Consider the following 26,120-nt stretch of genomic DNA (forward strand, 5'->3'; position numbering starts at 1 on the left):
CTATAACAAAATTCCACAGAATGAGTGGCTTATAAACGACAGAAGTTGATTTCTCATGGTTCTGGAGGCTAGAGTCCAAGATCAGGGTGCCAACATGACCAGGTCCTCATGAAAAAGCTGTCTTCCCTGTTCACAGACTGCCGACTTCTCATTGCATCTCACATAGCGGAGCAAGTGCTCTGGAGTCCCTTTAATAAGGCGTGAATCCCATTCATGAGAGCCCTGCGCTCACGACCAAATTTTCTCCCAAAGGCGCTACCTCCTAATACTATCACCTTGGGCATTAGATTTTCAACATACGAATTTTAGAGGGACACAATTATTCAGACCATATCAGTTACTTAACAGTTGTGTACACCTTGGGATTTTTTAGTCAACACTTCTAATCCTTAAGATCTTCATATGAGTGTTGACCTCATGGGGCACACCAGGCATCATATATTCTATTTAGCACAATGCCTAGTACAGAGGAAATATTCAATAAATTTTGTGTATTATTATGGCTGTTCTTCGTATCAATAATTGTACCATTTCTGTTTCTATTAACAAGAGGATTTAGATAAATTACATGGATCCACAAAGAAGAGATAGGATTTCCAAAATGAAAACTGGATTGTCGTGAGGAGAGGGAGATCTTGAACAAAAGGCAGAAAAACAAGAAGCATCAGTAGAGGCATGATGGCTAGAAAATAGCAACTAATCCAATTATGGCTGGAACATAAAACACTTGTTCTATTAGTGTTGGAAAGAAGACTGGAAACACATTCTTCCTTCTGGCCTGGATTGGTGGTGTTCAAGGGAGACTTGGTTTACCTCAATGTATTATGGATACACTGCAGTGACCTCAGGTTTGGAAGAGCAAATAACTCAGGATAAAACCCTGGTCTTGCTACTTACTTTTGTGCAAACTGGGGGAAAAAAATCACTTAACCTCTGTGAGTCTCAATTTTTAACAGATAAAATGGGAAAGATACCATTTTGCACAGTCACTCTCATGATTCAAAGTAGTAGAAATATTAATAACAACAACTCCTGCCTTTGAATGAGTGCCAGGCATTGTGCTAATGTCTTTACATCCATATATATTTTTTGTTTGTTTGTTTTGTTTTGTTTTGTTTTGTTTAATTTTTTGGCCACACCTTGCAGCATGCAGGATCTTACTTCCCCGACCAGGGATTGAACCCCTGCAGTGGAGGCACGAAGTCTTAACCACTGGGCCACCAGGGAAGTCCCTTTGCATCCGTATTTTATTTAGCCCCCTTAGCTTCTCCAGGATAATGAATGAAAAGTGGTCATCACACTAGAATTGCAAGTGGATTCAGGGCCTTATACAGAGGCCAAAAAAAAAGGTATTAATTGTAAGAAACAGAATGAACTCCTTTGAGTTTCCATAAATTACAGAGGTGACACTCAAGAAAATTTTAACTAAGTTTCTGAGCAGAGACGATTCCAGCTTACATCTGAATTACAATAATTTTGTCCTCCATTCCTCACAGCATTGTTGTTAGATTAAAAAAAAAAAAATACTACGTAGTAGAAGACTCTTTATCTTAAAAGCCAAAGAAGGAAAATCAATCAAAAGGCCAGTTAAAGAGAAAAACAATAAAAGGAATAAATAAATATTTAATCTAACTTAAAACTTTGAAAATACACATTTATCAACCAAACTTTTGATGTAAAGCCAAGACATTTCTTTGAGTACAGGTTCACTAACTTGAAATCTGTATCACTTTTCTCATGAAAACCACACCTACGATGAATCTGTGATATTTGCTTTCTTCAGGTTGGAGCAGAATTTGTGAAAGACCCTTGCAAAGCAACCTGAGTACAGAGGCTTTACAGAAGTTCTATTTTTTCCTCCACTTTCTTTTTTACAGTTGTCCGTCTATATTCTATATTTTTTACGGTGTAGAGCATTCCTGTTTTTAAGGCACAGAGCTTATTTTTCTTAGAAATAATTATCTTCTTTCATGCTCATATTTAATTGGTTTGATATTTAGTTAAATTACATAATGGCTGTAAAGTGTTACTGATGTAACTGGTTTGGGAATCACCATGTTTGACACTTGGCAAGCACTCAACTCACTTGATGAGAATAAAGGTGTGTAGACATCTAGAGAAAAGCCTGCTAGTCATGAGCGTTCAGTAACTGTGGGCTTCAGCCAGTATGATTAATAGAGGAAATGGATAATATCATTTAATCTAGCAGTTTTATTAAGGGGATATGAAGTAAGAACATGTCTACTCCTTTTTAAAGCGTATTGCAAGCTCATATTAATTTGAAAGAAGATAACATATTTTCTCAGATCATTCTTCTATGACAAAAATACACTTCAATATATCTGATTTTATAGAAGGAAGAAAATTTGTGGCCATATAAAAAAATCATTTAGGCCTTAGTAGCAAACCTATAAGAAGCAGCTGTTCAAGATAAAGGTTCGTCCTGAAAATTTTCTTTACATTCATCTTAACCTTTGGGCATTCACCTTATTTGTGTTTCAATGGTGGCATAGTGCAGCCAATCAAAGAGACAGTTTGTTTTCTATACCTTTCTTCACGTTTCTTTTCTAATCCTCATTTGTTATGTTGCCCAAGGCTATACAACAACAACAAAAAACAGTCAGGTGGGTTGTAGATACAAGCTTTTTGTTTTGCCGTGAATAAGCTCTATTCACCCAGTTGTTGCAAAATGGACCAACTTTTTTGCCCATTACTGTTGTGTGCAAGAACTGGCATTATTTCTTCAACTTGAACACAGTGAGAAGTATTTGTATTCCTGTCACATATATGACCTATAGCATGCCCACTGACCTTTAATGATGTCTTCGCAGTTACACAGAAGGAAGAAGAAAGCAAACTGTAAGCATCAGATACCCACCAAGGGCTAGGCGACAGGCTAAGCTTTTTATATATAAAAAGTTTTCTCTACAATAATGCATTTTTAAGAGACAGTAAAGAATCTTAACAACATTTATTTTATAAATTAATAATATGTGGTCACAATGAAAATAAAATAATTATTTCCTTAGCATAGCACAGCAATGCAGGTTTGAATTACAAAGCTCTCTGATTACCCGGTAAAATAGTTTCAGCAGTAACAGATCAAACAGCACATGAGAAAAACCTCAGTGCCCCTTCTCCCTCTAAGTTTATTTTGTCATCAGGATTATCTTCATACTATTCAGATTCTGGTGTTGGAAGAGAAATCAACTAAAATTCTGACTAAGAGTTAGATAATAAAACCACCTTCTATTTGTACAATGTATACTTCTGGTTTAAAGGGTAATGTCACTACAAAGAAACCAGTTGCTAGTGAGTTGCTAACATAAATCAAGGAAGAGAGCCTAATAATTACCTCTAGTAGCTACATTCAACCAAGCAGGCAAAAAAGAATTGCTTGATTAGGAGACAGACGGAATAAGCAAAACCAACCCAAAAGTTCATCAAGGAGAATGGATAAATTAACCATAGTCACACAATGATGCAATGATACTCAGCAAGGCGCATTCACACAAAAACATAGATTCAAAAACTTCGTAAGAGAAGCCAGACACAAAAGGTATATAATATGTGTGTAAAATATAACATGTATAAATTTTTTTATGAAGTTTAAGTAGATATAAACTATAGTGATAGAAATCAGAAGTGTAGCTACCTTATGGCGGGTAAGACCTGACAGAAAAGGGGCGTGAGGGAACTCTCCAAGGTGAGGAAAAGGTTCTATATTTTTCTATCACTTTGTTTTCACTGTGTAACAAACCACTGCAAAGCCTAGCAGCTTAAAGCAACGTTCACTTTATTTAGCCCATGATTTTGCTGATCAGCTAGGTGGGTTTTGTCATCTGATTTTTTTTTTTTTACATCTTTATTGGGGTATAATTGCTTTACAATGGTGTGTTAGTTTATCTATGAGCCAGTTATTGTGGTAGGAGGAGTGGACATGATTAAGGTCACGTCAACCAAGACCCACCCCTGAAACAAGGAGTGGATTAACACTGTCCTGATCTCATGGCACCTACAGAGTGCACAAGGGGTGGACTAGATGCTCTGAAGGCAATCAGATTACACAAAGCAGATGAATTTTGGGGAAATGATAAGTGAGGAAAAATAATCTAAGTTGAGTAACCAAGGAAAAAACTAACAGAAAGAAAGGATTTTCTGGAGTTGGTTACAATTCTCAATCAGAAAATATGGGTAGATTTACTTTGCTTTTAGTCCCAAGTAAAATAGTTCAATAGGAAAAAAATACAAAAGACTGGCATGGCATGAGCTTTTATTTTTCTTTGTATTTTTTGACACCGCCTACATACAGCTCCCTAGTCGAGGCTGTCTTCATCCCACTGCACCTGTCCTGCACCTGTTTGTTTCACTGTTACTATCAAGTTGTTCTGAGGGGATGGTCTGGACTTTGGATTATAGCCATTTGGGGGCACTAACCTGGTTTACTCCCAACCCGTAGATTTTATTATTCTGCAATATCTCACACGACTACTGCTGTGATGGAATGATCCAGAGACCTAGAAATCCAGGATATGATTTTGGAAACTTGCCTAGGAGACAGACCATGTTCTCCTCCCAAATATTTATTTTTATCGTGTGGCTCTTTTTGAGGGAAAATAACAGGCAGGGAGTGCTTTTTGACATTCCCACATTCTCTGGTATGGATCTGAACTACCAGTCAAAAATCATCTCTTTTGCTTTACATTTTCTATGTGAGAAATGCAAATAACTATAGAAGAAATACACTTTAGCAGTAATTTGCACTTCAATGTCAGTGAGTTTGAGGGTTCTGAGTAAGCAAGATAGGAGGAACAGGGGAGGAAGGTAATGTGTCAGGACAATAAAAACTCCTGAGTACTTTCCGAGAAGAGGACTCACTAAGGGGAAACATTCCTGAAACTAAAACTGGAGTATCCAAGATAAATGACATCTACTTTATTATTGTGTCCAATGTACACCTGGGCTTTATCTCAGCATTTTTTTAAATTGAAGCACATTGATTTACAATGTTGTGTTAGCTTCTGGTGTACAGCAAAGTGATTCATTTAAAATATACGTATATATTCTTTTTCGTATTCTTTTCCATTATGGTTTATTACAGGATGTTGACTACAGCTCCCTGTGCTATGCAGTAGAAACTTGTTATTTATCTCTGCAATTTTAATGTAAGTGCGGAACAGTTTGTATAATGCAACTCTGTCACATTGTCTTAAGGAAGATAATGAGACATCGAGGAATAAGAAAAACATCCTCAGGAGAGAGCACGACATCCTGTCTTGAATGTCTACTCTGCCACTTGCTGCCTATGTGACCCCAGGGAGGTTACTTAGCCTCTTTGAGCCTCCATTTTCTCATTGGAAAATTGGGGATAATAACATTTATCTCACAGTGTAATTATGAGAATGAAAATGCAAGGTACATGAATGAACCAGTGTAAAGTTATTCTATCATTAGTCACACTCAAGCAATCATTGTCACAGTGGGTGGGGAGGAGGTGAATAAGAGGATAAAAATGAGGGAGAAGTTTTTTCTTGTAACTACAACTTATGCTGCAGAGAAAACATTAAAGTGTGCTGTTAAGCATCTACTTTTAGGTCCAGCAGCACAGTAGACATTGACAGTGTTATAAAAGACAGAGTTCTTTTCTTTACAGGCTTCACAGAGTCACTGAGGAAGTAGGTACAAAAGACACATGCAAGAAATAAGCAATGTAAGAACCACTGTCAGATAAACAGTTAGCAGTTAGAGCTGTAACCAGTCAGAAAAAGCTTAAGGAGATCAGGTAGGGCTTCATGGAAGAAATGGACTCGGGCAGTTTTTGAAAGGATGGCTGGATGCAGAAGAAGTTTGCGATCTTCACTTGGGACCCCAGAAACCAGTAGAGCTGGGTAATGGATGGATGCCCTGCTATCTGGAACAAAAAATACTTTCTGTCTTTGCTGTGGACCAGAGAGCACCTGGAAGCTTAGAAACACGGTCAGCGTAAAGCTGAGTTGATCTGTGAAAAAGCAAGCCAGACATCGTTCACCAGCCCCATATAAGCCATGGGCTTTGAAGACATAATTAATTCAGAACAAAATATAGTCATAGTATCCAAGGCAGGAATCCAGACGACTCTAGTCATTTAGAACTAGGAGACATGGTCATGGTGCAATGTACTATTTTCCCTTTTCAGAGGAAGAACCCAAACCCTGATGGGTGTAGTTACTCAGAACCACGCTGACTTTCCAGAGGCAGATTCAGAACAGCAGGTATTCTGAGGCTAGCTGCTGCTCTAACTGGGACTTCCTCTAAGGTTAGAATTTCAAAGGACAGTTTCCCCATAAACAGAAGCATCTTTCTTTCTCTTTTTCTCCTTCTGGAGATAAAAAAACTTGGTATTCTCTGGGTTTTCCTTATCAGTAAAAGGAAGAGGTTGAACTACCGTGTCACCATAAACACTCTCCCGTACTTCCCAGTCATATTTTAATTCTCCTTCTTCTTCTGAACATTTTCTCCTCAGTTGATAATTGGATATTTTTAAGATAGTCCTTGATCAGTGAAAGTAAAATTTAGAAAAAAATGGGAATAAATATTAACAGAGCACACAATCTCGGCACGGGGACTTTGTAATGACACTGACAAAACTCTGGTCTTTTGTGAAAAAAAGCCCCCAAGTAGGTAGAGCCATCTTCCTGTAAATCAGGGAACTGGCTAAAGTGATATATCACCTTGAAAGTGTACATAAGAAACAAAGTCATGTGGAAATAATATCAATATTATTCAACTGGATGGACCAAGTTACTCTGATCTTCAAATGTAGCTCTTTACTTGGTAATATCTGTGTTATCTTTCACTGCACAAAAGAGTTCATGTCTGCCAGGTGCTTTCAACTCCTTAGAAGAAAAGTGCTTAAATAAAATACGATGTGTCCCCTTGAGTGGTGAGCTTTGACCTCCAAATACAGGGAGGATGGGTTTAAACTCGAGGAGCTGCGAACCCATTTGTTCTGCTTCACAGTTTCTTCTCATCTGATTTGCTGCTCATCATAATAGTGTAGATCTGAAGGTGAGTTTTATTTTCATCCATAAATCAAGGTTGGGTTCTTCCAGTATTTAATGATGGTATTTTGACTATCTAAGGGTTTTAGAGGAAAGCAAACTACAAGTTATCTTGTGTTCAGAGGATCTCCCGCTCTCCGCTTCCCTCTAGGAATTGCTGTGTTGTATCAGAAACCATTTCCTTTCCCAACCAGAGCAACTCTGCTCTTATCTGAGATCTTGATCTTAAGGAAACACCCTTACAATAAACCAGACAGGCTGATGTTTGATACCATTAGCCTCTGACCTCTGAAGAACTTCCTCAGAAGGGAACGGATTATCAGACCATTAACAAAACTTGGTCATCCAGAGAGGCACCAGAGACAAATTTAGGAGTAGGGTTTTTTATTAACTTTGAAAACACAGAGTTTTCTCAATTCAGTAGGCATGCTGGAGGGGAAAGGAAAGAAAATAAATGAAGGGAACCTTTTGAAAGTTATGTTATTGTAAATTAAATACCACCTCACATCCACCTAACTCAGCCATACCCAAAGTTCCAACATTCTTCTTCAAGGTCTTAAAAGGCAGGAACTACAATTATATTTTGAAACAAATAGTACTTTAAAAATATATACTAATGCTCCTTAGTAATATAAAATTTGCATAATGTGACTAAGCACAAAATATTGTCTGTAACATTCAATATTCAATTGCTTCCAGATGAGAAAAAGGACACTACAAAAAATTTAGATTTCTCCATAGCAGACACGTTGCAGGACAACCTTGTGGTTAGAAAATTTGTTTAGAAAAATTATGACTCTCTATTGCATTTTCTGGTCAAAACGTCCAATTTAAATATTTTTTAAAAGTCTTGGCAATCAAAACTTAGACACATACAAGCAAAAATTTAGAAAGCTAAGGAAGGAAGGTAGATAAAATATACTCATTGGTCCACTGTGAGGATTTTTTTTTTCTGGTTAGATTTAATAAGCAGATTTGATGCAGACAACAGAATTACTTCAGCTAAAATCCCAAACAGTACGATCTGAAATTGGATGGTATTTATAGCTCCCCACAGTAACTATCCCAACTGGAACAAGCTGAGAATTGACTCAACCAATTTTATTTTGTTTGGATGTTGACTTTGTTATGTTCTTTTTCTTCTGTTTCCAAAGGATGAAGGAAAGCCTGAAACCTGAATGAAAAGTTTTGAGCAATAGTGAGAAGAGCATTTGCTTTTCTGTCACTCTTTCTCTTATTTGAATGAATTCCTTTGGAAAAAAAATCATTTCTGTTAATAAAAAAAATGTAATATGTTGCAGATGGAAGCACTGTTATAGCAGCGGCATCTCACACAGGTGTTATCCTGTCCAGCCTAGGGCAGGTGTTGGTCATTTTTAATTAGAAACATGCCCTATGAAGAAAGAGAAAATCAAATATTCATTAAAAAAAAAAGAGGAAGACTTTAGAGTACTTTAGGAGAATCCATTCATTGCAAGTCTTAAAAAGTCAAGTTAGCTACGAACCTGGGCAAAAGATTGGTTTCTACCATATCTGAGAAGAATATGAAGCACTGAGCAAATTCACAAACAGCCTGTAAGAATTAAGCATCCAATAATACAGATTTGTCCTGCAGGACCTAAAAGTATAAAAAAGACATAATCACAACTTTCCAGAAACTCAAAGTCTGGTAGTGGGCCACATTAATAACTAGTTATTATAGCATGGTAAGTGCTATGTTACTGACAAAGAAAGGATGGGGCAGAAGAAAAGTGAGAATTAGTTCTGACTGAGAATTCAAATTCCACAAATACAGTACTAATCCATCAGTATAGCTTACTTTCTTTGACTCTAAAGCCTTTTTTTTTTTTAACATCTTTATTGGAGTACAATTGCTTTACAATGGTGTGTTAGTTTCTGCTTTATAACAAAGTGAATCAGTTATACATATACATATGTTCCCATATCTCTTCCCTCTTGCGTCTCCCTCCCTCCCACCCTTCCTATCCCACCCCTCTAGGTGGTCACAGATTTCAAAAATGTAAACTACTACTTACTGAGAAGTTTCTATTTGTGAAAAAGTAAAGCCCATTCACACAAGATCTACAGAAGGACTATAAAAGGAAGGCTTTCTTTTCCCCACTTTTATAGCTAAAAAATGAAAATTCAGAGATGCTAAAACTAAAGTCACACAACTACTAAGAAGCAGTGTTTGAAATAATTCCAGAACTACTCGTTCTTGGGTTCAGATTTTCTGCCCACTTGATCTCATTTCTGTTTCTATAAACCCACTCATAAATACACTTAAAGCAGGATAAAATGGAATAGGGCTGAGGGTTAGAAAGAAAGGAGAAAAAAGACTTAAAAAGGGATTGTGGGGCACCCAAATAAAGTTTGTAACTTTCTCATTTTTCCTTTGAGGGTTTTTTTTTTTGGCTGCGTTGGGTCTTCATTGCTGCGTGCGGGCTTTCTCTAGTTGTGGGTGAGCGGGGGCTACTCCTCGTGGTGCGTGGGCTTCTCACTGTGGTGGCTTCTCTTGTTGTGGAGCACGGGCTCTAGAGCACAGGCTCAGTAGTTGTGGTGCACGGGCTTAGCCGCTCCGTGGCATGTGGGATCGTCCCTGACCAGGGCTCGAACCCGTGTCCTCTGCATCGGCAGGCGGATTCTTAACCACTGAGCCACCAGGGAAGCCCTGAGGGGGCTTTTTAATGGCAAATATATATTGTATATACATGTGGTCCAGAATACTCAAAATAGTGAACAAAAACCTTTGCTGAGCAAACGACACTTCTTTTCTCACAGAAAGGTCTCAAGCCAAATATTGGAAAGAGGTTTTCTTCCCTCCAGGCCACTTTCCCATAAATAGCACAAAAATGAACTTTTCCTTTCATGAGTCTCAGTTATGTAAGGGATGGAATTTTGGATGCAGTTGTCCCTTAAATACAGTGAATCAAGCAAAATCAATCAGAGCATCTCCTTGGACATAAGGGGAATGCCTCTTTATGGGTAGCTACATCAGGGGTCAGAGGTGGGAGAGGGGAGATTCATATATAAATTGATAAATTAAATCCCATTAAGTCATCATTAACAAAACAAATATAACAGGGTAGTTCCCTGTTCCCTCCTCCATATGCCCAGTGGTATATTTTTGTGATGACTTTTCACCTCTCAAACAAACACAGTTAAATACAATTTGATCAAAACTTTGTTTTAGGGAATAGAGGGGAAGAAGAAGAAAATTCCAACAAGTTTTAAAACCTGTTGATTTTTATGTTTTCTCCTGTAAAGCAGGGATATTAATATTCCCGCAAATGATTCAATGAGACGATCTCAATAAAATGGGGGCAAAATGACTGGGATGTAAACACATCTTTACAGAGGGTAGAAGTAGTCCTTGGAATTACTGTTTTTTAAAAATTATTATTATCATGATTTTTTTAAATCATTCCATCATGATTAGCCCCTGGACTGTCTGTGAGTCTAATTTCTTCAAATGTAGATTACTTTCCCCTTTATTTTCTGGTTCTTACCCCTTGGTTTGAAAATGTATTTCCTAAGATCTTTTTCTATTTAAAGTGGTCTTTTAAACTTGTTCCAAATTATCTGTAAAACTTCCATCTTTTGCCATCTTGTCCCTTTTCATATTTCATCTTCTAACAATCCCTGTAGCTTATAAATCTTCCCTTATACCATTTCCCCTCCCCCACCACACCATCGATTTTTCTCTCTTTTCTTCTCAGTTTTCCCACGTTGGTTTCCATAGTCACATCAGCACCTTTGACCACTGACAGCTAGCTAATCACTGCCCATTTCTCTGCTGACGGCCTACTGGCCTTCGGGGAACATTATGTCACAATGACATTGAGTCCTTTAGATGTTCACAAGTCAATCTGGAAACTCAAACCCTAAATTGAAAACATATTTCAGCAGAAATGAGATGCAGATTTTCCTGTACGTATAGGGTTTGTTGGAACCTTGTAAGGTGGTACCATTGTAGGGAAAAGGGAAAACAGACAAAGGGAACCGAGCTCTCAAAGGTCATGACCCAATTCTTCCTTTTGGAGGGTTTCCAATCAATTATTTCCCCCCTTTTCTGCGCCTAAGCAGTTTTAGCCTGGATCATTTTGGGGTGGAATAATGAGGAAAGTTGGTAGGATCTGAGAATATGCATCATTGAAGTATAGATAGAGCAACCTACAATTAAAAATATGGAATATAAAACCCATCTTTCAGATCCTGGCCACAACTCATACACACAAAAATCAGGGCCACCCACATCTTTTTCTTGGATGGTTCCCTAGAAATCTTGTGCTTTGCAAATGACCACTACTTGCCACAGGATTTAGAAGAAGTACAAGCTAGTGTCTCCTCTCCCATCCCCTTAGAATTAAGATTTACGGGACTCTTCATCTGTGGGAAGAGTTAGGTGATGCAAGATTCCCTTTTCATACATGGTTTATTATGAATCCCTCTACATTTAAGGGCATTTGCTATTTTCAGCTTCCCATTATCATAAAAGTTTACAGAACAGAGAAAAATATCATTATTGAAAATAAGACAAATTTCAAATCAGGAATTAAAATAACAACTAGGAGAATGGTCACCTCCTCCACTGAGGCTTCTTCTCTCATTCACCAGAAATTGCTTGCTAACCCAGACGGCACATAGCTTTCCAGTATTCATTGTATCTTCTACCATAATTCTCATCTAAAAACAGAGTTGCTGTGAGGACAATTACTGCTAGTAATAAAAATAATAAAAACTAGCAATTATTCATAAAACATTGTTTCTATGTTCCAGGAACTTTCCTTTAACATTCATATTAGTTAAGATAATGACAACTGCTATTTTTTAAAAGAGTCCCTAAAATTCAGTGGTTCAAACAAGATAGAACTTTATTTCTCACTCACGTAAGAGTCCAAGGCTCTCCTCCTTGCAGTCATTTAGAGACCAAGGAGGACAGCTTCGATACCATCTTTAAGACAAGGCGTCCATGTTTATTGTAACCAGCATCATTGCTTTCAAAAGGAAGCAGAGAAAAAAAGTACAGAATCCAAAAGTTTTTTTAAACAAGGCTAAAGGACTACAGCTACAGCCCTGTTAATGAAGGAGAGAATGGATTTGGTAAACAGCTAGCAGTTTAAATAATAGCAGTTTATAGGTTAACATCTGATTCAATCTTCAAGAATAACCTTATAAGAAAGATTAAAAGATACATATGGCTGTAAATACCTACCTTAATGTCTGAAATATTGTAAGAATGTAATAAATTGAAAATACTATTTGTAGTTTCTTGTTGTCATTGCTATTTACAAACATCTGATGGCTCCTGAATGTGTTTGATTTGCATTTCATGAAATGAGATGCATCTGAGGTGAGGCTCCTAGATTTTATTGTTGTTAATCTTGAAAATGGAAATGCTATGAATTTAAAATTGCAAATAGTTATCTGCTTTCCAAGAAGCAGAAGGTTGAATTTGGAAGCAGACTATTTCTCCAGTTACGAAGGCAGAACTCAAAGCTTAAATTGCGACCCTTTTAGTTATCTAACTGTAATTTTTTTTTTAAATGAAAGAAAAAGGAAATCTCTTCTCTAAACTTCTAAAGGAGATTTATCCCTAGCTTCAGATGGACTAGTATAACAATGAAACAGGTTTGGTGATGGTTAAACTGTATCTTTGCAGGCTCTGTTTCCCTTAAGGACATAATTCTTTACTATAAATGGAATTACACAGCCTTGTGCCTGTGTTTATTGCTTGTTCATAAGGAAATGTATATGTTTATATGGGTCTGTGTGATTCCATTATTTTTGATCCTTCCTTGTGGCTTTACTCTTGACAATGCTCCTTATCTTAATAAAAAAAAAGTTAGTGATTGATAATATATAAATGAGCCTTTGCTCTTTGCATTCGAGATATAAGACCTTAAATAAATAAACTGTTTCAGGATAGAATTAGGGCTCTGTGGCTGACAGTGAGGAAGAGTACCTGAGGGCAGAAGTAACATCCCTTAAAACACACGAAATAGCCATGGGTTAAAAATGGTCATAGATTTTTACAGTTTGTGACATGAGTGATTCAGGGCGCTTTTTCTCCTGATTTTACCTTTCACCCAAGAGTGAATTCGCAAGAAAAATGAGAGTGAAAGTAAATACTAAGTGGCAAATAAAGATTATAAGAATGACTTAAACTTATGTAACAATTTACTCTTTTCAAAAAGAAATTTCCATATACTTAACTAATGTGATTGATTCATTTACAAAACAAATATTTTTGCACCTCCTATGAACTAAAGATACAGTGTAAAATAGATAGCTAGTGGGAAGCAGCTGCATAGCACAGGGAGATCAGCTCCGTGCTTTGTGACCACCTAGAGGGGTGGGATTGGGAGGGTGGAAGGGAGACGCAAGAGGGAGGGGATATGGGAATATATGTATACGTATAGCTGATTCACTTTGTTATACAGCAGAAACTAACACACCATTGTAAAGCAATTATACTCCAATAAAGATGTTAAAAAAGAAAGATACAGTAGTGCACAAATTAGATATAGACCGTGCTAGACTGCTGAGGCAGTTTTAAACAATAAAATAATAATAAATACGTGAAGTAGATAAGTTTTGATACAACTTTTGATAAGTTCCACAAAGAAATAAAAATGACAGTGCTATACAAAATAACAAGAAGGAAAGGTCTATCTTAGAAAGGATAATGAGGGAAGTTTTATCATTTAAACAATGAAGAAAAAGAGATTCAGGAGGATTTAGGGACTAGATCACAGTCACACAAGCAGTTAGAGGCAGAGCCAGAACTAGATTCCAGATCCGACCCACAAAGCAAAAAAAATGGAAAAGAGAAATAAGAATTTTCACGGTTGCATTTGATGACTTGAGAAACTGCAAGACTTACACTACCCTTAAAATACCTGAAAAAAGAAATTGCGTTCTTTTGTTCTCTATAATCTTAGGCGGACTAAATGGTCCTTTGAATGCGGGACAGAAACAAGAACATCCCTCTCACTCTTCTAGGGAATTAGCAGCAGCCAGGCTTGTTGACAGAAGGGGTCTGATGGGGTATCAACTGATAGTGACAAATCCATTCATTGCTGTCGTAGGCTCTAGCCACTAGCCGAAGTGTCACCAAATGTAGAAGAGATACTCTTTATTCAGTGCAGCTGCAACTCCAGAGCTAGCCCTCCTAGATTTCGGGTAGTTTCCTGAGGGAGAGGTTATCAGGCCTCCCGTGGCTCTGGAGATAAGGCTCCTTTGCTGAAGAGTATCCACCCACTGCCATTTCCATAGAAACTTCCCAATTGTCCACTGTTATTTTTTTCTCTTTCAAGAGTTTTCCAGCTATTTAATTAATGGGTTAAGGCATAGTGGGACTTTCCTGGTGATCCACTGGTTAGGACTCCACGCTTCCACTTCAGGGGACCAGGGTTGGATCCCTGGTCAGGGAACAAAGATCTCGCATGCCACATGGTACAGCCAAAAAAAAAAGACATAGTGAGAATTAAGAGAAATTGTTCAGTTTCATCCCCATCGCTTTAGTTCATGCATACTTTCCAAGCGTCTTTGGGAAAATTGCATACAATGCCCAATTTAAATTCTACCTCTACCAGGAAGTTCTCTGAGCCCTGACTTAAAGAATCTCCGCCTCTCCACAATTCCCATCTCATCCAGTTTCTGCTGTTTATCATGACATTGTTGAACATTAGGGAGAAAAAAGGATGAAACAAACAAAAAACCCCTGCTAACATTAATTGAACACAGGGCAGCTGTTTTATGATTTTTTTTAAAAACTCATCCTCAGAGAAAATCTTTGAGGTAGATATTATGACGATGATAATAAGGGCGCTATTTATTGAGGAGTTATTACCTAGTACTGAGCACTTCACTGGATTCCTTGTTTATACTTATCACTGCATAATCCCATGAAGTGTGTTTTATTCTCTTCACTTCCCAGATGAGGAAACTGAGGATCATAAAAGTTCACAGGGCCACCCCTGACCTGATACCCTAGCTCACAGGATGCCTTCGTGCAAATTAGAAAAATGTCCCTCCAGGCAGAAGCACCCTCAGGGCATACAAGTTTAGCAAGTGATTGATGTCTCTGCTCTATTAAGAAAAATAAACCTCTTCTTCCAAGTGGAAACAGCTCTTGTGCCGCGACACTAGGCTTAAACAGCAGAGTAGGGGCTGGATTTCAGATCCCACTTGCTTCTGGGGCCTGACACCCTTGAACAGTGAACATCCTGCACAACCGTACCCTGCAGCTCTGCAGGCACATAGAGGTGAGAAAGACCAGAGCTGGAACTTGAGTCTGTGTGATGTGAAGTTTGTGATCTCATTAACAAGCAGTTGTACCTTTGGATGTGGTGGATGTCTATATGCAGAGGGCTATTTCTTGAACACAGTTCAGAATTCCTGGAGGTCAAGTATCATATCCAGTGCACCTAGGAATCCCATCCTGTAACTTTGCACCCCAAAGCAACTCTGGATCTACCTGCTGCTGAATGGTTTGGTACACTGAGAAGGTTCTAAAAGGACAGCAGACCACACCCCAGCCGTCTCCAGGGAGCCAAGGGAAGAGCAGCCGGGCACCCAGTTCTCCCAGCGCTGCTTCCATCTCTTCTCTCCCCACTGTAATAGTGCCCATGCCTCAGCATAGTCATCTGAAACATGGGCCTTCGGTGTTACCCGATCCTCTCACAACATCCTTAAATCAAACCTCTGCAGGAGCAAACGTGTAGAGTTAATGAGACAAACCATGAAATAGATCCAGATATCTGAGCCTCCTTCTCACAGTTCACTGCCCCTTCCCAGACTTCAGACACCCACTCCTTGTGTCTCTTGGGCTTTCCCTCACTCTTTTAAGGCTCCCACCCTTTAATTTGAAGCTGCCCCTTTGGGGATCAGACTCCACTGACTCAGCAGGCTGAGAAATCCCGGAGAGGTTTTAAAGTTACAGCACCGCAAACCCTTTCAGAGATCATCTCTGCAGCATAGACTTTTAGATTGGTTCATTAAGGCACTCAGAGATCTCTGGGTCAAGGCTTGCCATCTCCAGATGAGAACACTGCGGGGTAGAGGGGCAGAGATGTACTGCCAACTCTTGAATCCCATTGATTCCCCCTGCTGTGTTCCTTCTATGTAGTTTTCCCAACCTGAAGTTAAATCCCAGTCAACATTTTGCTTATCATCTGTTACCTGTGGAGAAAACTTTTTTTTTTCATGAAGACTTGTTTAATTTTAGCCCTGATCTAACTGCTCTGGCTTTTCTTTAATAACATAATCAAATAACAATTATTTTTAAAGAATATTTAAAATAACAGATCTATCCTGGGCCTGAGATCTAAGGGTTTTTTGTTTTTGTTTTCGTTTGGAGGGGAGGGGAGGTGTAGGGAGGACAGAGGAAGGAAGTGGAATTCAAATTGTGCAGGAGGGCACAGAGCTGAGAAATACTCAGAACAAGACAGCTGACTTTTTCTTTTTTTTTTTAAGATCTTTTCTAGACCCTCTAAATCCGGCTGCCCTCCTACCCTGGATCTCAGGGCAACACGCACATTGCCATCTGCCACTCACAAAAGAAGCTACATCTGCGTGTGGGTGGGGACGGGGACACTTAGGTTAAGGGCCGTTTTGTGGCTCAAAATCTCCGGCAGGCAGGAGACGGGTTTAACCGCGAGCTAGAGGGTTTTGCACGACGCCTGTCCTCCCAGCCCCAGCCCAGCAGCAGGGTTTACTTCCGTCCCCAGTGACTCAGACGATTCTCCCCGCCAGGCCCAGCCTAAACACTGCCCACTTCGCAGAGGGAGCGGCTGTTCCCCCAATCGTTCAGGGACCTGGCGGCCCTGAAAGGAACAGCCCGTGTCCCCACCTTTGCTGCTTGGGGAGCAGTGCACGGAGCACAGCAGCGCTCAGGCGAGTCATCCCTGGCGGCAAACACGACTTCTCCACCCGACCCCGCCGCCACACGCCCCGCCCTCCTGCAAAACACAGCAACAGGAAACGTGCAGAGCGGCGCGGGCTGAGCAGCCTGTCCTCCCTCAGGGTCCGCTAACCGCAAACAAGGCCATCTGCGCGCGGTACACCGGGATCCCTTCGTCCTCCCGGTGACGCAGCCGCAGCTGAGGCAGGGTCAGGCGAGCAGCTGGGCGAGGCCACACAGCAGCGCGCTAAGGGTCTGGGTAGGGTGGCAGGTGGGTCCCTGGCTTGCAAAGAAGCCGGGGGGCCCAGACCGCAGTCACTCCCAGGAAAGAGTGCTTTTGGCTGGCTCGTTGGTCCAATCCATCCACATTTGCCAAGCTCAGGACTGACTGCTAGAGAAACACCCATCCGTCAAGGGTGTTGTAAAATGCCTAAGCCACGGTCTCTAGTCTCAGTCACAGTCTAGCTGGAAAGACAAAAAAGGTAAGAAATGAACGATGACCGACCGCGCAAGGGCAAGGGATTGAACCCTTTGAAAGAGGTGTACAAGGCCCCTACCTTCCTCTTATGTCTCTGATTTAAAAATTTTTTTTTTGTCCTTCAACAACATGGCCTAGGCACGTGGGAAGCATGCTCAAGTGTCCCCTTTACCTGATGTCTTTCCCCACTCTCTGCACCTGGGTTGTAGAAGCCATCTCTTCAGAAGCAGCTCAGGCTTGCCCTCATTCATGCATTCTTCCTGATCTCCTTCATCCTGCCACTAGGATGGGGAAGGTCCTCTCCTTCGTATCTCTGTCATGACACATCCATATTGTTTATTAAATGTTTGTCTTTGTTTCCCTTTAGACTAGGAGTTTCTTGAAGGAAGACAGCGATGGCCATTTCACTCAGCACTCCTCACACCAGCACCATATCTGATACATAATAGGCAATCTATAAATATAAATCAAATATGGGAAACAGCTGAGGGAACCCTCAATGAGGCAGGACCTTGTCTAACCCCCTCCCCCTGGGTGCAGGAGGAACTTGTAATTTGCTTCTGACCAAGAATAAGTCAACCGTGACAGGGTGTCACTCCCATGATGAGATTCTGTTATGTGGCAAAGGTGATCAGATGTCATCTCTGTGATCATTCCCTGAGAATGGCTCACATTTTAAAATCTTGATATTCAGATCTTCCAATTCTTTATTGTTGGCTTTTTCTATTAGTTAAATAAGGTATTAAAATTGCCAGCCACGGTGGTGTATTGTTTAATTCTCCCTTTAGTTCTGTTTTTCCTATGTTTTGAGGCTTTATCACTCGGTGCAAAAAAATTGGGAATTATTATATCTTCCTATTCAAATGGCCTTTTTATCATTATGAAATCTTTCTCTTTGTCTCCAGTATTAATTCTTGCCTTAGAGTCTACTTTGTTGTTATTAATACGGCTAGCCTGATTTTATTTTGATTAATTTTTGCATGATATATTTTTTATTCTTTTACTTTCCACCTTTCTGGGTTCCCATATTTCACATGTGTCTCTTGTAAGCAGGATTGAACTTTCTGTAAAAAATCAGTTTTATTACCTTTGTTTTATAAAAGACATTTACCGCATTTTTCTTTAAACAGAAGCCCAGGACCAGATGGCTCCGCAGGCAAATTCTATCAAACACCTAAAAAGGAGTTAACACATATCCTTCAGAAACTATTCCCAAAAATTGCAGAGGAAGGAATACTCCCAAACTCATTCTATGAGACCACAATCACCCTGATACTAAAACCAGACAAGGGCACCACAAAAAAAGAAAATTACAGCCCAATATCACTGATGAACATAGATGCAAAAATCCTCAATAAAGTACTAGCAAACCGAATCCAACAATATATTAAAAGAACCATACACCATGATCAAGTGGGATTTATCCCAGGGATGCAAGGATTTTTCAATATCCTCAAATCTCCAGTCAGTGCGATACACCACGTTAATAAATTGAAGAATAAAAATTATATGATTATCTCAGTAGATGCAGAAAAAGCTTTTGATAAAATTCAATATCCATTTATAATAAAATGTATTTGCTGACATATTCGATTTTAAATCTACCATTATCCTATTTTGTTTTTTAATTAATTAATTTATATTTTATTTTTGGCTGCAGTGGGTCTTCGTTACTGTGAGTGGGCTTTCTCTAGTTGCGGTGAGTGGGTTTCTCATTACAGTGGCTTCTCTTGTTGCGTAGCACGGGCTCTAGACTGCAGGCTCAGTAGTTGTGGCTCGCGGGCTCTAGAGCACAGGCTGAGTAGTTGTGGTACACAGGCTTAGTAGCTCCTTGGCACGTGGTATCTTTCCGGACAAGGGCTCAAACCCGTGTCCCCTGCATTGGCAGGTGGATTCTTAACCACTGCACCACCAGGGAACCCCATACCATTATCCTATTTATTTTGATTTTCTCATTTGTTCTCAGTTTCTTTGTCCTTCTACTTGACTTTTTTAAAAAGTACCTCTTTTTGCTGCTATTCTTATTGAGAATTCTACCCTCAGTTGTATTTTTATTCCTTTGGAAGCAATCTATCTTTTGTTCTGGTTTAGGTGTTCCATAATTTCAGTAAGGTAGAATTTTAAAATTATCCATTTCCCTTCCATAAGTTTATTATTATTTATTCACTTATTATTCTTTTAATGTTTCGTTAAAAATGGTAAATGTATTCTTATTACAGTCTACTCAAATTAGTATTTTTTCCAATTTCCAGACAAATGAAAAGCCCAAGAACATTTTAAAATCAATTTACCAACTTCATCTCTACCCCTAGCCTTTTAAGCTATTTTTGTCATATATCTTAATTCTGTATATATTGTAAATCCCACAGGTCATACATATTATTGTTTTAAAAGTCAAAGTTTATTTAAATTTACCCAAATATTAACTCCACACATTTACCCTTTTATTTCTAATACTTTAGAGCTTTCCTTTAAATGTTATTTAGCGAAATCTAATGTTAATCAATACGTCTGCTTTCCTCTGTAGAAATTCAAGGAAGTGAGGATGTTTAAACTCTGATCAGGCTCTCTTGCCTCATGTGTTATTGTTAGCCAATAAGTTACACCTCAAATATTTAAACCCCACAATGAGGCATTCATATGTTATTATTTTGCATAGTCAATACTTACTTAGATTTACGCATATGTTTACAAGTTTATTTGCTCACTATTTCTTCATTCATTTCTTTTCTCCCTAGGTTTAACTTTCTTCATTCTGAAGCATTTCCTACAGCAGTTCTTTCCGGGTTTAGAAGTGAAAGCTCTTTGGCTTTTAGAGATGGAAATGTTTCTATTTTCTCCTCATATTTAAGTTATATTTTAGCTGGTTATAGAATCCGAGGTTGTCTTTTTTCTACCAACATTTTGAAAATAGTATTCCAGTCTCCAATTATCTTTTGGCTTATTTTATTTTTTAACATCTTTATTGTAGTATAATTGCTGTACAATGGTGTGTTATTTTCTGCTTTATAACAAAGTGAATCAGCTATACATATACATATATCACCATATCTCCTCCCTTTTGCCTTTCCCTCCTACCCTCCCTATCCCACACCTCTAGGTGGTCACAAAGCACCGAGCTGATCTCCCTGTGCAATGCGGCTGCTTCCCACTAGCTATCCATTTTACAGTTGGTAGTATATATATGCCAGTGCTACTCTCTCACTTCATCCCAGCTTCCCCTTCCCCCTCTGTGTCCTCAAATCAGTTCTCTACATCTGCGTCTCTATTCCTGCTCTACCACTAGGTTCATCAGTACCGTTTTTTTAGATTCCATATAGGTGCATTAGCATACGGTACTTGTTTTTCTCTTTAGGACTTACTTCACTCTGTATGGTAGACTCTAGGTCCATCCACCTCATTACAAATACTCAGTTTCATTCCTTTTATGGCTGCATAATATTCCATTGTATATATGTACCACATCTTCTTTATCCATTCATCTGTCAATGGACATTTAGGTTGCTTCCATGTCCTGGTAATTGTAAATACTGCTGCAATGAATATTGTGGTACATGTATCTTTTTGAATTATGGTTTTCTCAGGGCATATGCCTAGTAGTGGGATTGCTGGGTCATATGATAGTTCTATTTATAGTTTTTTAAGGAAACTCCATACTGTTCTCCATAGTGGCTCCTTCAATTTCATTCCCACCAACAGTGCAAGAGGGTTCCCTTTTCTCCACACCCTCTCCAGCATTTACTGTTTGCAGATTTTTTTTTTTTTTTTTTTTTTTTTGGCGGTACGCGGGCCTCTCACTGTTGTGGCCTCTCCCGTTGCGGAGCACAGGCTCGGGACGCACAGGCTCAGCGGCCATGGCTCACGGGCCCAGCTGCTCCACAGCATGTGGGATCTTCCCGTACCGGGGCACAAACCCGTGTCCCCTGCATCGCCAGGCGGACTCTCAACCACTGCACCACCAGGGAAGCCCAGTTTGTAGATTTTTTGATGATAGCCATTCCGACCGGTGTGACGTGATACCTCACTGTGGTTTTGATTTGCATTTCTCTAATGATTAGTGAGGCTGAGCATCTTTTCATGTGTTTGTTGGCAATCTGTTTGTCTTCTTTGGAGAAATGTCTATTTAGGTCTTCTGCCCATTTTTGGATTGGGTTGTTTGTTTTTTTTATATTGAGCTGTATGAGTTGCTCATATATTTTGAAGATTAATCCTTTGTCAATTGCTTGGTTGCAAATATTTTCTCCTATTCTGAGGGTTGTCTTTTCCCTTGTTTACGGTTTCGTTTGCTGTGCAAAAGCTTTTAAGATTCATTAGGTCCCATTTGTTTATTTTTGTTTTTATTTCCATTTCTCTAGGAGGTGGGTCAAAAAGGATCCTGCTGTGATTTATATCATAGAGTGTTCTGCCTATGTTTTCCTCTAAGAGTTTTTAGTGTCTGGCCTTACATTTAGGTCTTTAATCCATTTTGAGTTTATTTTTGTGTATGGTGTTAGGGAGTGTTCTAATTTCATTCTTTTACATGTAGCTGTCCAGATTTCCCAACACCACTTACTGAAGAGGCTGTCTTCCATTGTATATTCTTGCCTCCTTTATCAAAGGTAAGGTGACATATGTGCATGGGTTTATCTCTGGGCTTTCTATCCTGTTGCATTGATCTATATTTCTGTTTTTGTGCCAGTACCATACTGTCTTGATTCCTGTAGCTTTGTAGTAGAGTCTGAAGTCAGGGAGTCTGATTCTTCCAGTTCCGTTTTTCTTTCTCAAGATTGCTTTGGCTATTTGGGGTCTTTTGTGTTTCCATACAAATCGTGAAACTTTTTGTTCTAGTTCTGTGAAAAATGCCATTGGTAGTTTGATAGGGATTGCACTGAATCTGTAGATTGCTTTGGGTAGTAGAGTCATTTTCACAATGTTGATTCTTCCAATCCAAGAACATGGTATATCTCTCCATCTGTTTGTATCATCTTTAGTTTTGGTCATCAGAGTCATAGTTTTCTGCGTACAGGTCTTTTGTCTCCTTAGGTAGGTTTATTCCTAGGTATTTTATTATTTTTGTTGCAGTGATAAATGGGAGTGTTTCCTGCATTTCTCTTTTAGATTTTTTTAATCATTAGTTTATAGGAATGCAAGAGATGTCTGTGCATTAATTTTGTATCCTTTTACTTTACCAAATTCATTGATTAGCTCTAGTAGTTTTCTGGTAGCATCTTTAGGATTCTCTACATATAGTATCCTGTCATCTGCAAGCAGTGACAGCTTTACTTCTTTTCCAACTTGGTTTCCTTTTATTTCTTTTTCTTCTCTGATTGCTATGGCTAAAACTTCCAAAACTATGTTGAATAATAGTGGTGAGAGTGGGCAACCTTGTCTTGTTCCTGATCTTAGTGGAAATGGTTTCAGTTTTTCACCATTGAGGATGATGTTGGCTGTGGGTTTGTAATATATGGCCTTTATTATGTTGAGGTAAGTCCCCTCTATGCCTACTTTCTGGAGGGTTTTTATCATAAATGGGTGTTGAATTTTGTCAAAAGCTTTTTCTGCATCTATTCAAATGATCATATGGTTTTTCTCCTTCCATTTGTTAATATGGTTTATCACATTGATTGATTTGCATATATTGAAGAATCCTTGCATTACTGGGATAAACCCCACTTTATCATGGTGTATAATCCTTTAATGTGCTGCTGGATTCTGTTCGCCAGTATTTTGTTGAGGATTTTTGCATCTATGTTCATCAGTGGTATTGGCCTGTAGTTTTCTTTCTTTGTGACATCTTTGTCTGGTTTTGGTATCAGGGTGATGGTGGCCTCGTAGAATGAGTTTGGGAGTGTTCCTCCCTCTGCTATATTTTGGAAGAGTTTGAGAAGGATAGGCGTTAGCTCCTCTCTAAATATTTGATAGAATTTGCCTGTGAAGCCATCTGGTCCTGGACTTTTGTTTGTTGGAAGATTTTTAATCACACTCTCAATTTCAGTGCTTGTGATTGGTCTGTTTATATTTTCTATTTCTTCCTGCTTCAGTCTTGGAAGGTTGTGCTTTTCTAAGAATTTGTCCATTTCTTCCAGGTTGTCCATTTTATTGGCATATAGTTGCTTGTAGTAATCGCTCATGGTCCTTTGTATTTCTGCAGTGTCAGTTGTTACTTCTCCTTTTTCTTTTATAATTCTGTTGATTTGAGTCTTCTCCCTCTTTTTCTTGATGAGTCTGGCTAATGGTTTATCAATTTTGTTTATCAAAGAAGCAGCTTTTAGTTTTACTGATGTTTGCTATTGTTTCCTTCATTTCTTTTTCATTTATTTCTGATCTGATCTTTATGATTTCTTTCCTTCTGCTAACTTTGGGGTTTTTTTGTTCTCCTTTCTCTAATTGCTTTAGGTGTAAGGTTAGGTTGTTTATTTGAGATGTTTCTTGTTTCTTGAGGTAGGATTGTATTGCTATCAACTCCCCTCTTAGAACTACTTTTACTGCCTCCTTTAAGTTTTGTGTCACCGTGTTTTCATTGTCATTTGTTTCTAGGTGGTTTTTGCTTCCCTCTTGATTTCTTCAGTGGTCTCTTGGTTATTTAGTAGTGTATTGTTTAGCCTCCATGTGTTTGATATTTTATAGATTTTTTCCTGTAATTGATATCTAGTCTCATAGTGTTGTGGTTGGAAAAGATACTTGATACAATTTCAATCTTCTTACTTTACCAAGGCTTGATTTGTTACCCAAGATATGATCTATCCTGGAGAATATTCCATGAGCACTTGAGAAGAAAGTGTATTCTGTTCTTTTTGGATGGAATGTCCTGTAAATATCAATTAAATCCATCTTGTTTAATGTATAATTTAAATTTTGTGTTTCCTTATCTTTTTTCATTTTGGATAATCTGACCATTGGTGAAAGTGGGGTGTTAAAGTCCTCTACTTTTTTTTTTTTTAACATCTTTATTGGAGTATAATTGCTTTACAATGGTGTGTTAGTTTCTGCTTTATAACAAAGTGAAACAGTTATACATATACATATGTTCCCATATGTCTTCCCTCTTGTGTCTCCCTCCCTCCCACCCTCCCTATCCCACCCCTCCAGGCTGTCACAAAGCACCAAGCCAATATCCCTGTGCCATGCGGCTGCTTCCTCCCCTACTGTTATTGTGTTACTGTGGATTTCCCCTTTTATGGCTGTTAGCATTTGCCTTATGTATTGAGGTGCTCCTATGTTAGGTGCATAAATATTTACAATTGTTATATCTTCTTCCTGTACTGATCCTTTGATCATTATGTAGTGTCCATCTTTGTCTCTTTTAATAGTCTTTATTTTAAAGTCTATTTGGTCTGATATGAGAATTGCTACTCCAGCTTTCTTTTGATTTCCATTTGCATGGAATATCTTTTTCCATCCCCTCACTTTCAGTTTGTATATGTCCTAGGTTTGAAATGGGTCTCTTGTAGACAGCATATATACAGTTCTTATTTTTGTATCCACTCAGCCAGTCTGTGTCTTTTTGTTAGAGCATTTAATCCATTTACATTAAAGGTAGTTATCATTATGTATGTTCCTATTACCATTTTCTTAATTGTTTTGGGTTTGTTATTGTAGGTCTTTTCCTTCTCTTGTGTTTCCTGCCTAGAGAAGTTCCTTTAGCATTTGTTGTAAAGCTGGTTTGGTGGTGCTGAATTCTCTTAGCTTTTGCTTGTCTGTAAAGCTTTTAATTTCTCCATCGAATCTGAATGAGATCCTTGCTGGGTAGAGTCATCTTGGTTATATTTTTTTCCCTTTCATCACTTTAAATATGTCCTGCCACTCCCTTCTGGCTTGCAGAGTTTCTGCTGAAAGATCAGCTATTAACCTCATGGGGATTCCCTTGTATGTTATTTGTTGCTTTTCCCTTGCTGCTTTTAATATTTTTTCTTTGTATTTAATTTTTGCTCATTTGATTAATATGTGTCTTGGCATGTTTCTCCTTGGATTTATCCTGTGTGGGACTCTCTGTGTTTCCTGGACTTGATTCACTATTTCTTTTCCCATGTTAGGGAAGTTTTCAACTCTAATCTCTTCAAATATTTTCTCAGTCCCTTTCTATTTCTCTTCTTCTCCGGGGACCCCTATAATTCAAATGTTGGTGCGTTTAATGTTGTCCCAGAGCTCTCTGAGACCGTCCTCAATTCTTTTCATTCTTTTTTCTTTATTCTGCTCTGTGGTAGTTATTTCCACTATTTTATCTTCCAGGTCCCTTATCTGTTCTTCTGTCTCATTTATTCTGCTATCGATTCCTTCTAGAGAATTTTTAATTTCATCTCTTGTGTGGTTCATCATTGTTTGTTTTCTCTTTAGTTCTTCTAGGTCCTTGTTAAATGTTTCTTGTATTTTCTCCATTCTATTTCCAAGATTTTGGGTCATCTTTACTACCATTACTCAGAATTCTTTTTCAGGTAGACTGCCTATTTCCTCTTCATTTATTTGTTCTGGTGAGTTTTTACCTTGCTCCTTCATCTGCTGCATATTTCTCTGTCTTCTCATTTTGCTTAACTTACTGTGTTTGGGGTCTCCTTTTCGCAGACTGCAGTTTCGTAGTTCCCTTTTCTTTTGGCTTCTGTCCCCAGTGGGTAAGGTTGGTTCAGTGGGTTGTGTAGGGTTCCTGGTTAGTGGGTATTGGTGCCTGTGTTCTGGTGGATGAGGCTGGATCTTGTCTTTCTGGAGGGCAGTACCCCATCCG

This window comes from Stenella coeruleoalba, assembly GCF_951394435.1.
Source record: "Stenella coeruleoalba genome assembly, chromosome: 17".
In the NCBI taxonomy this organism is placed as follows: Eukaryota; Metazoa; Chordata; class Mammalia; order Artiodactyla; family Delphinidae; genus Stenella; species Stenella coeruleoalba.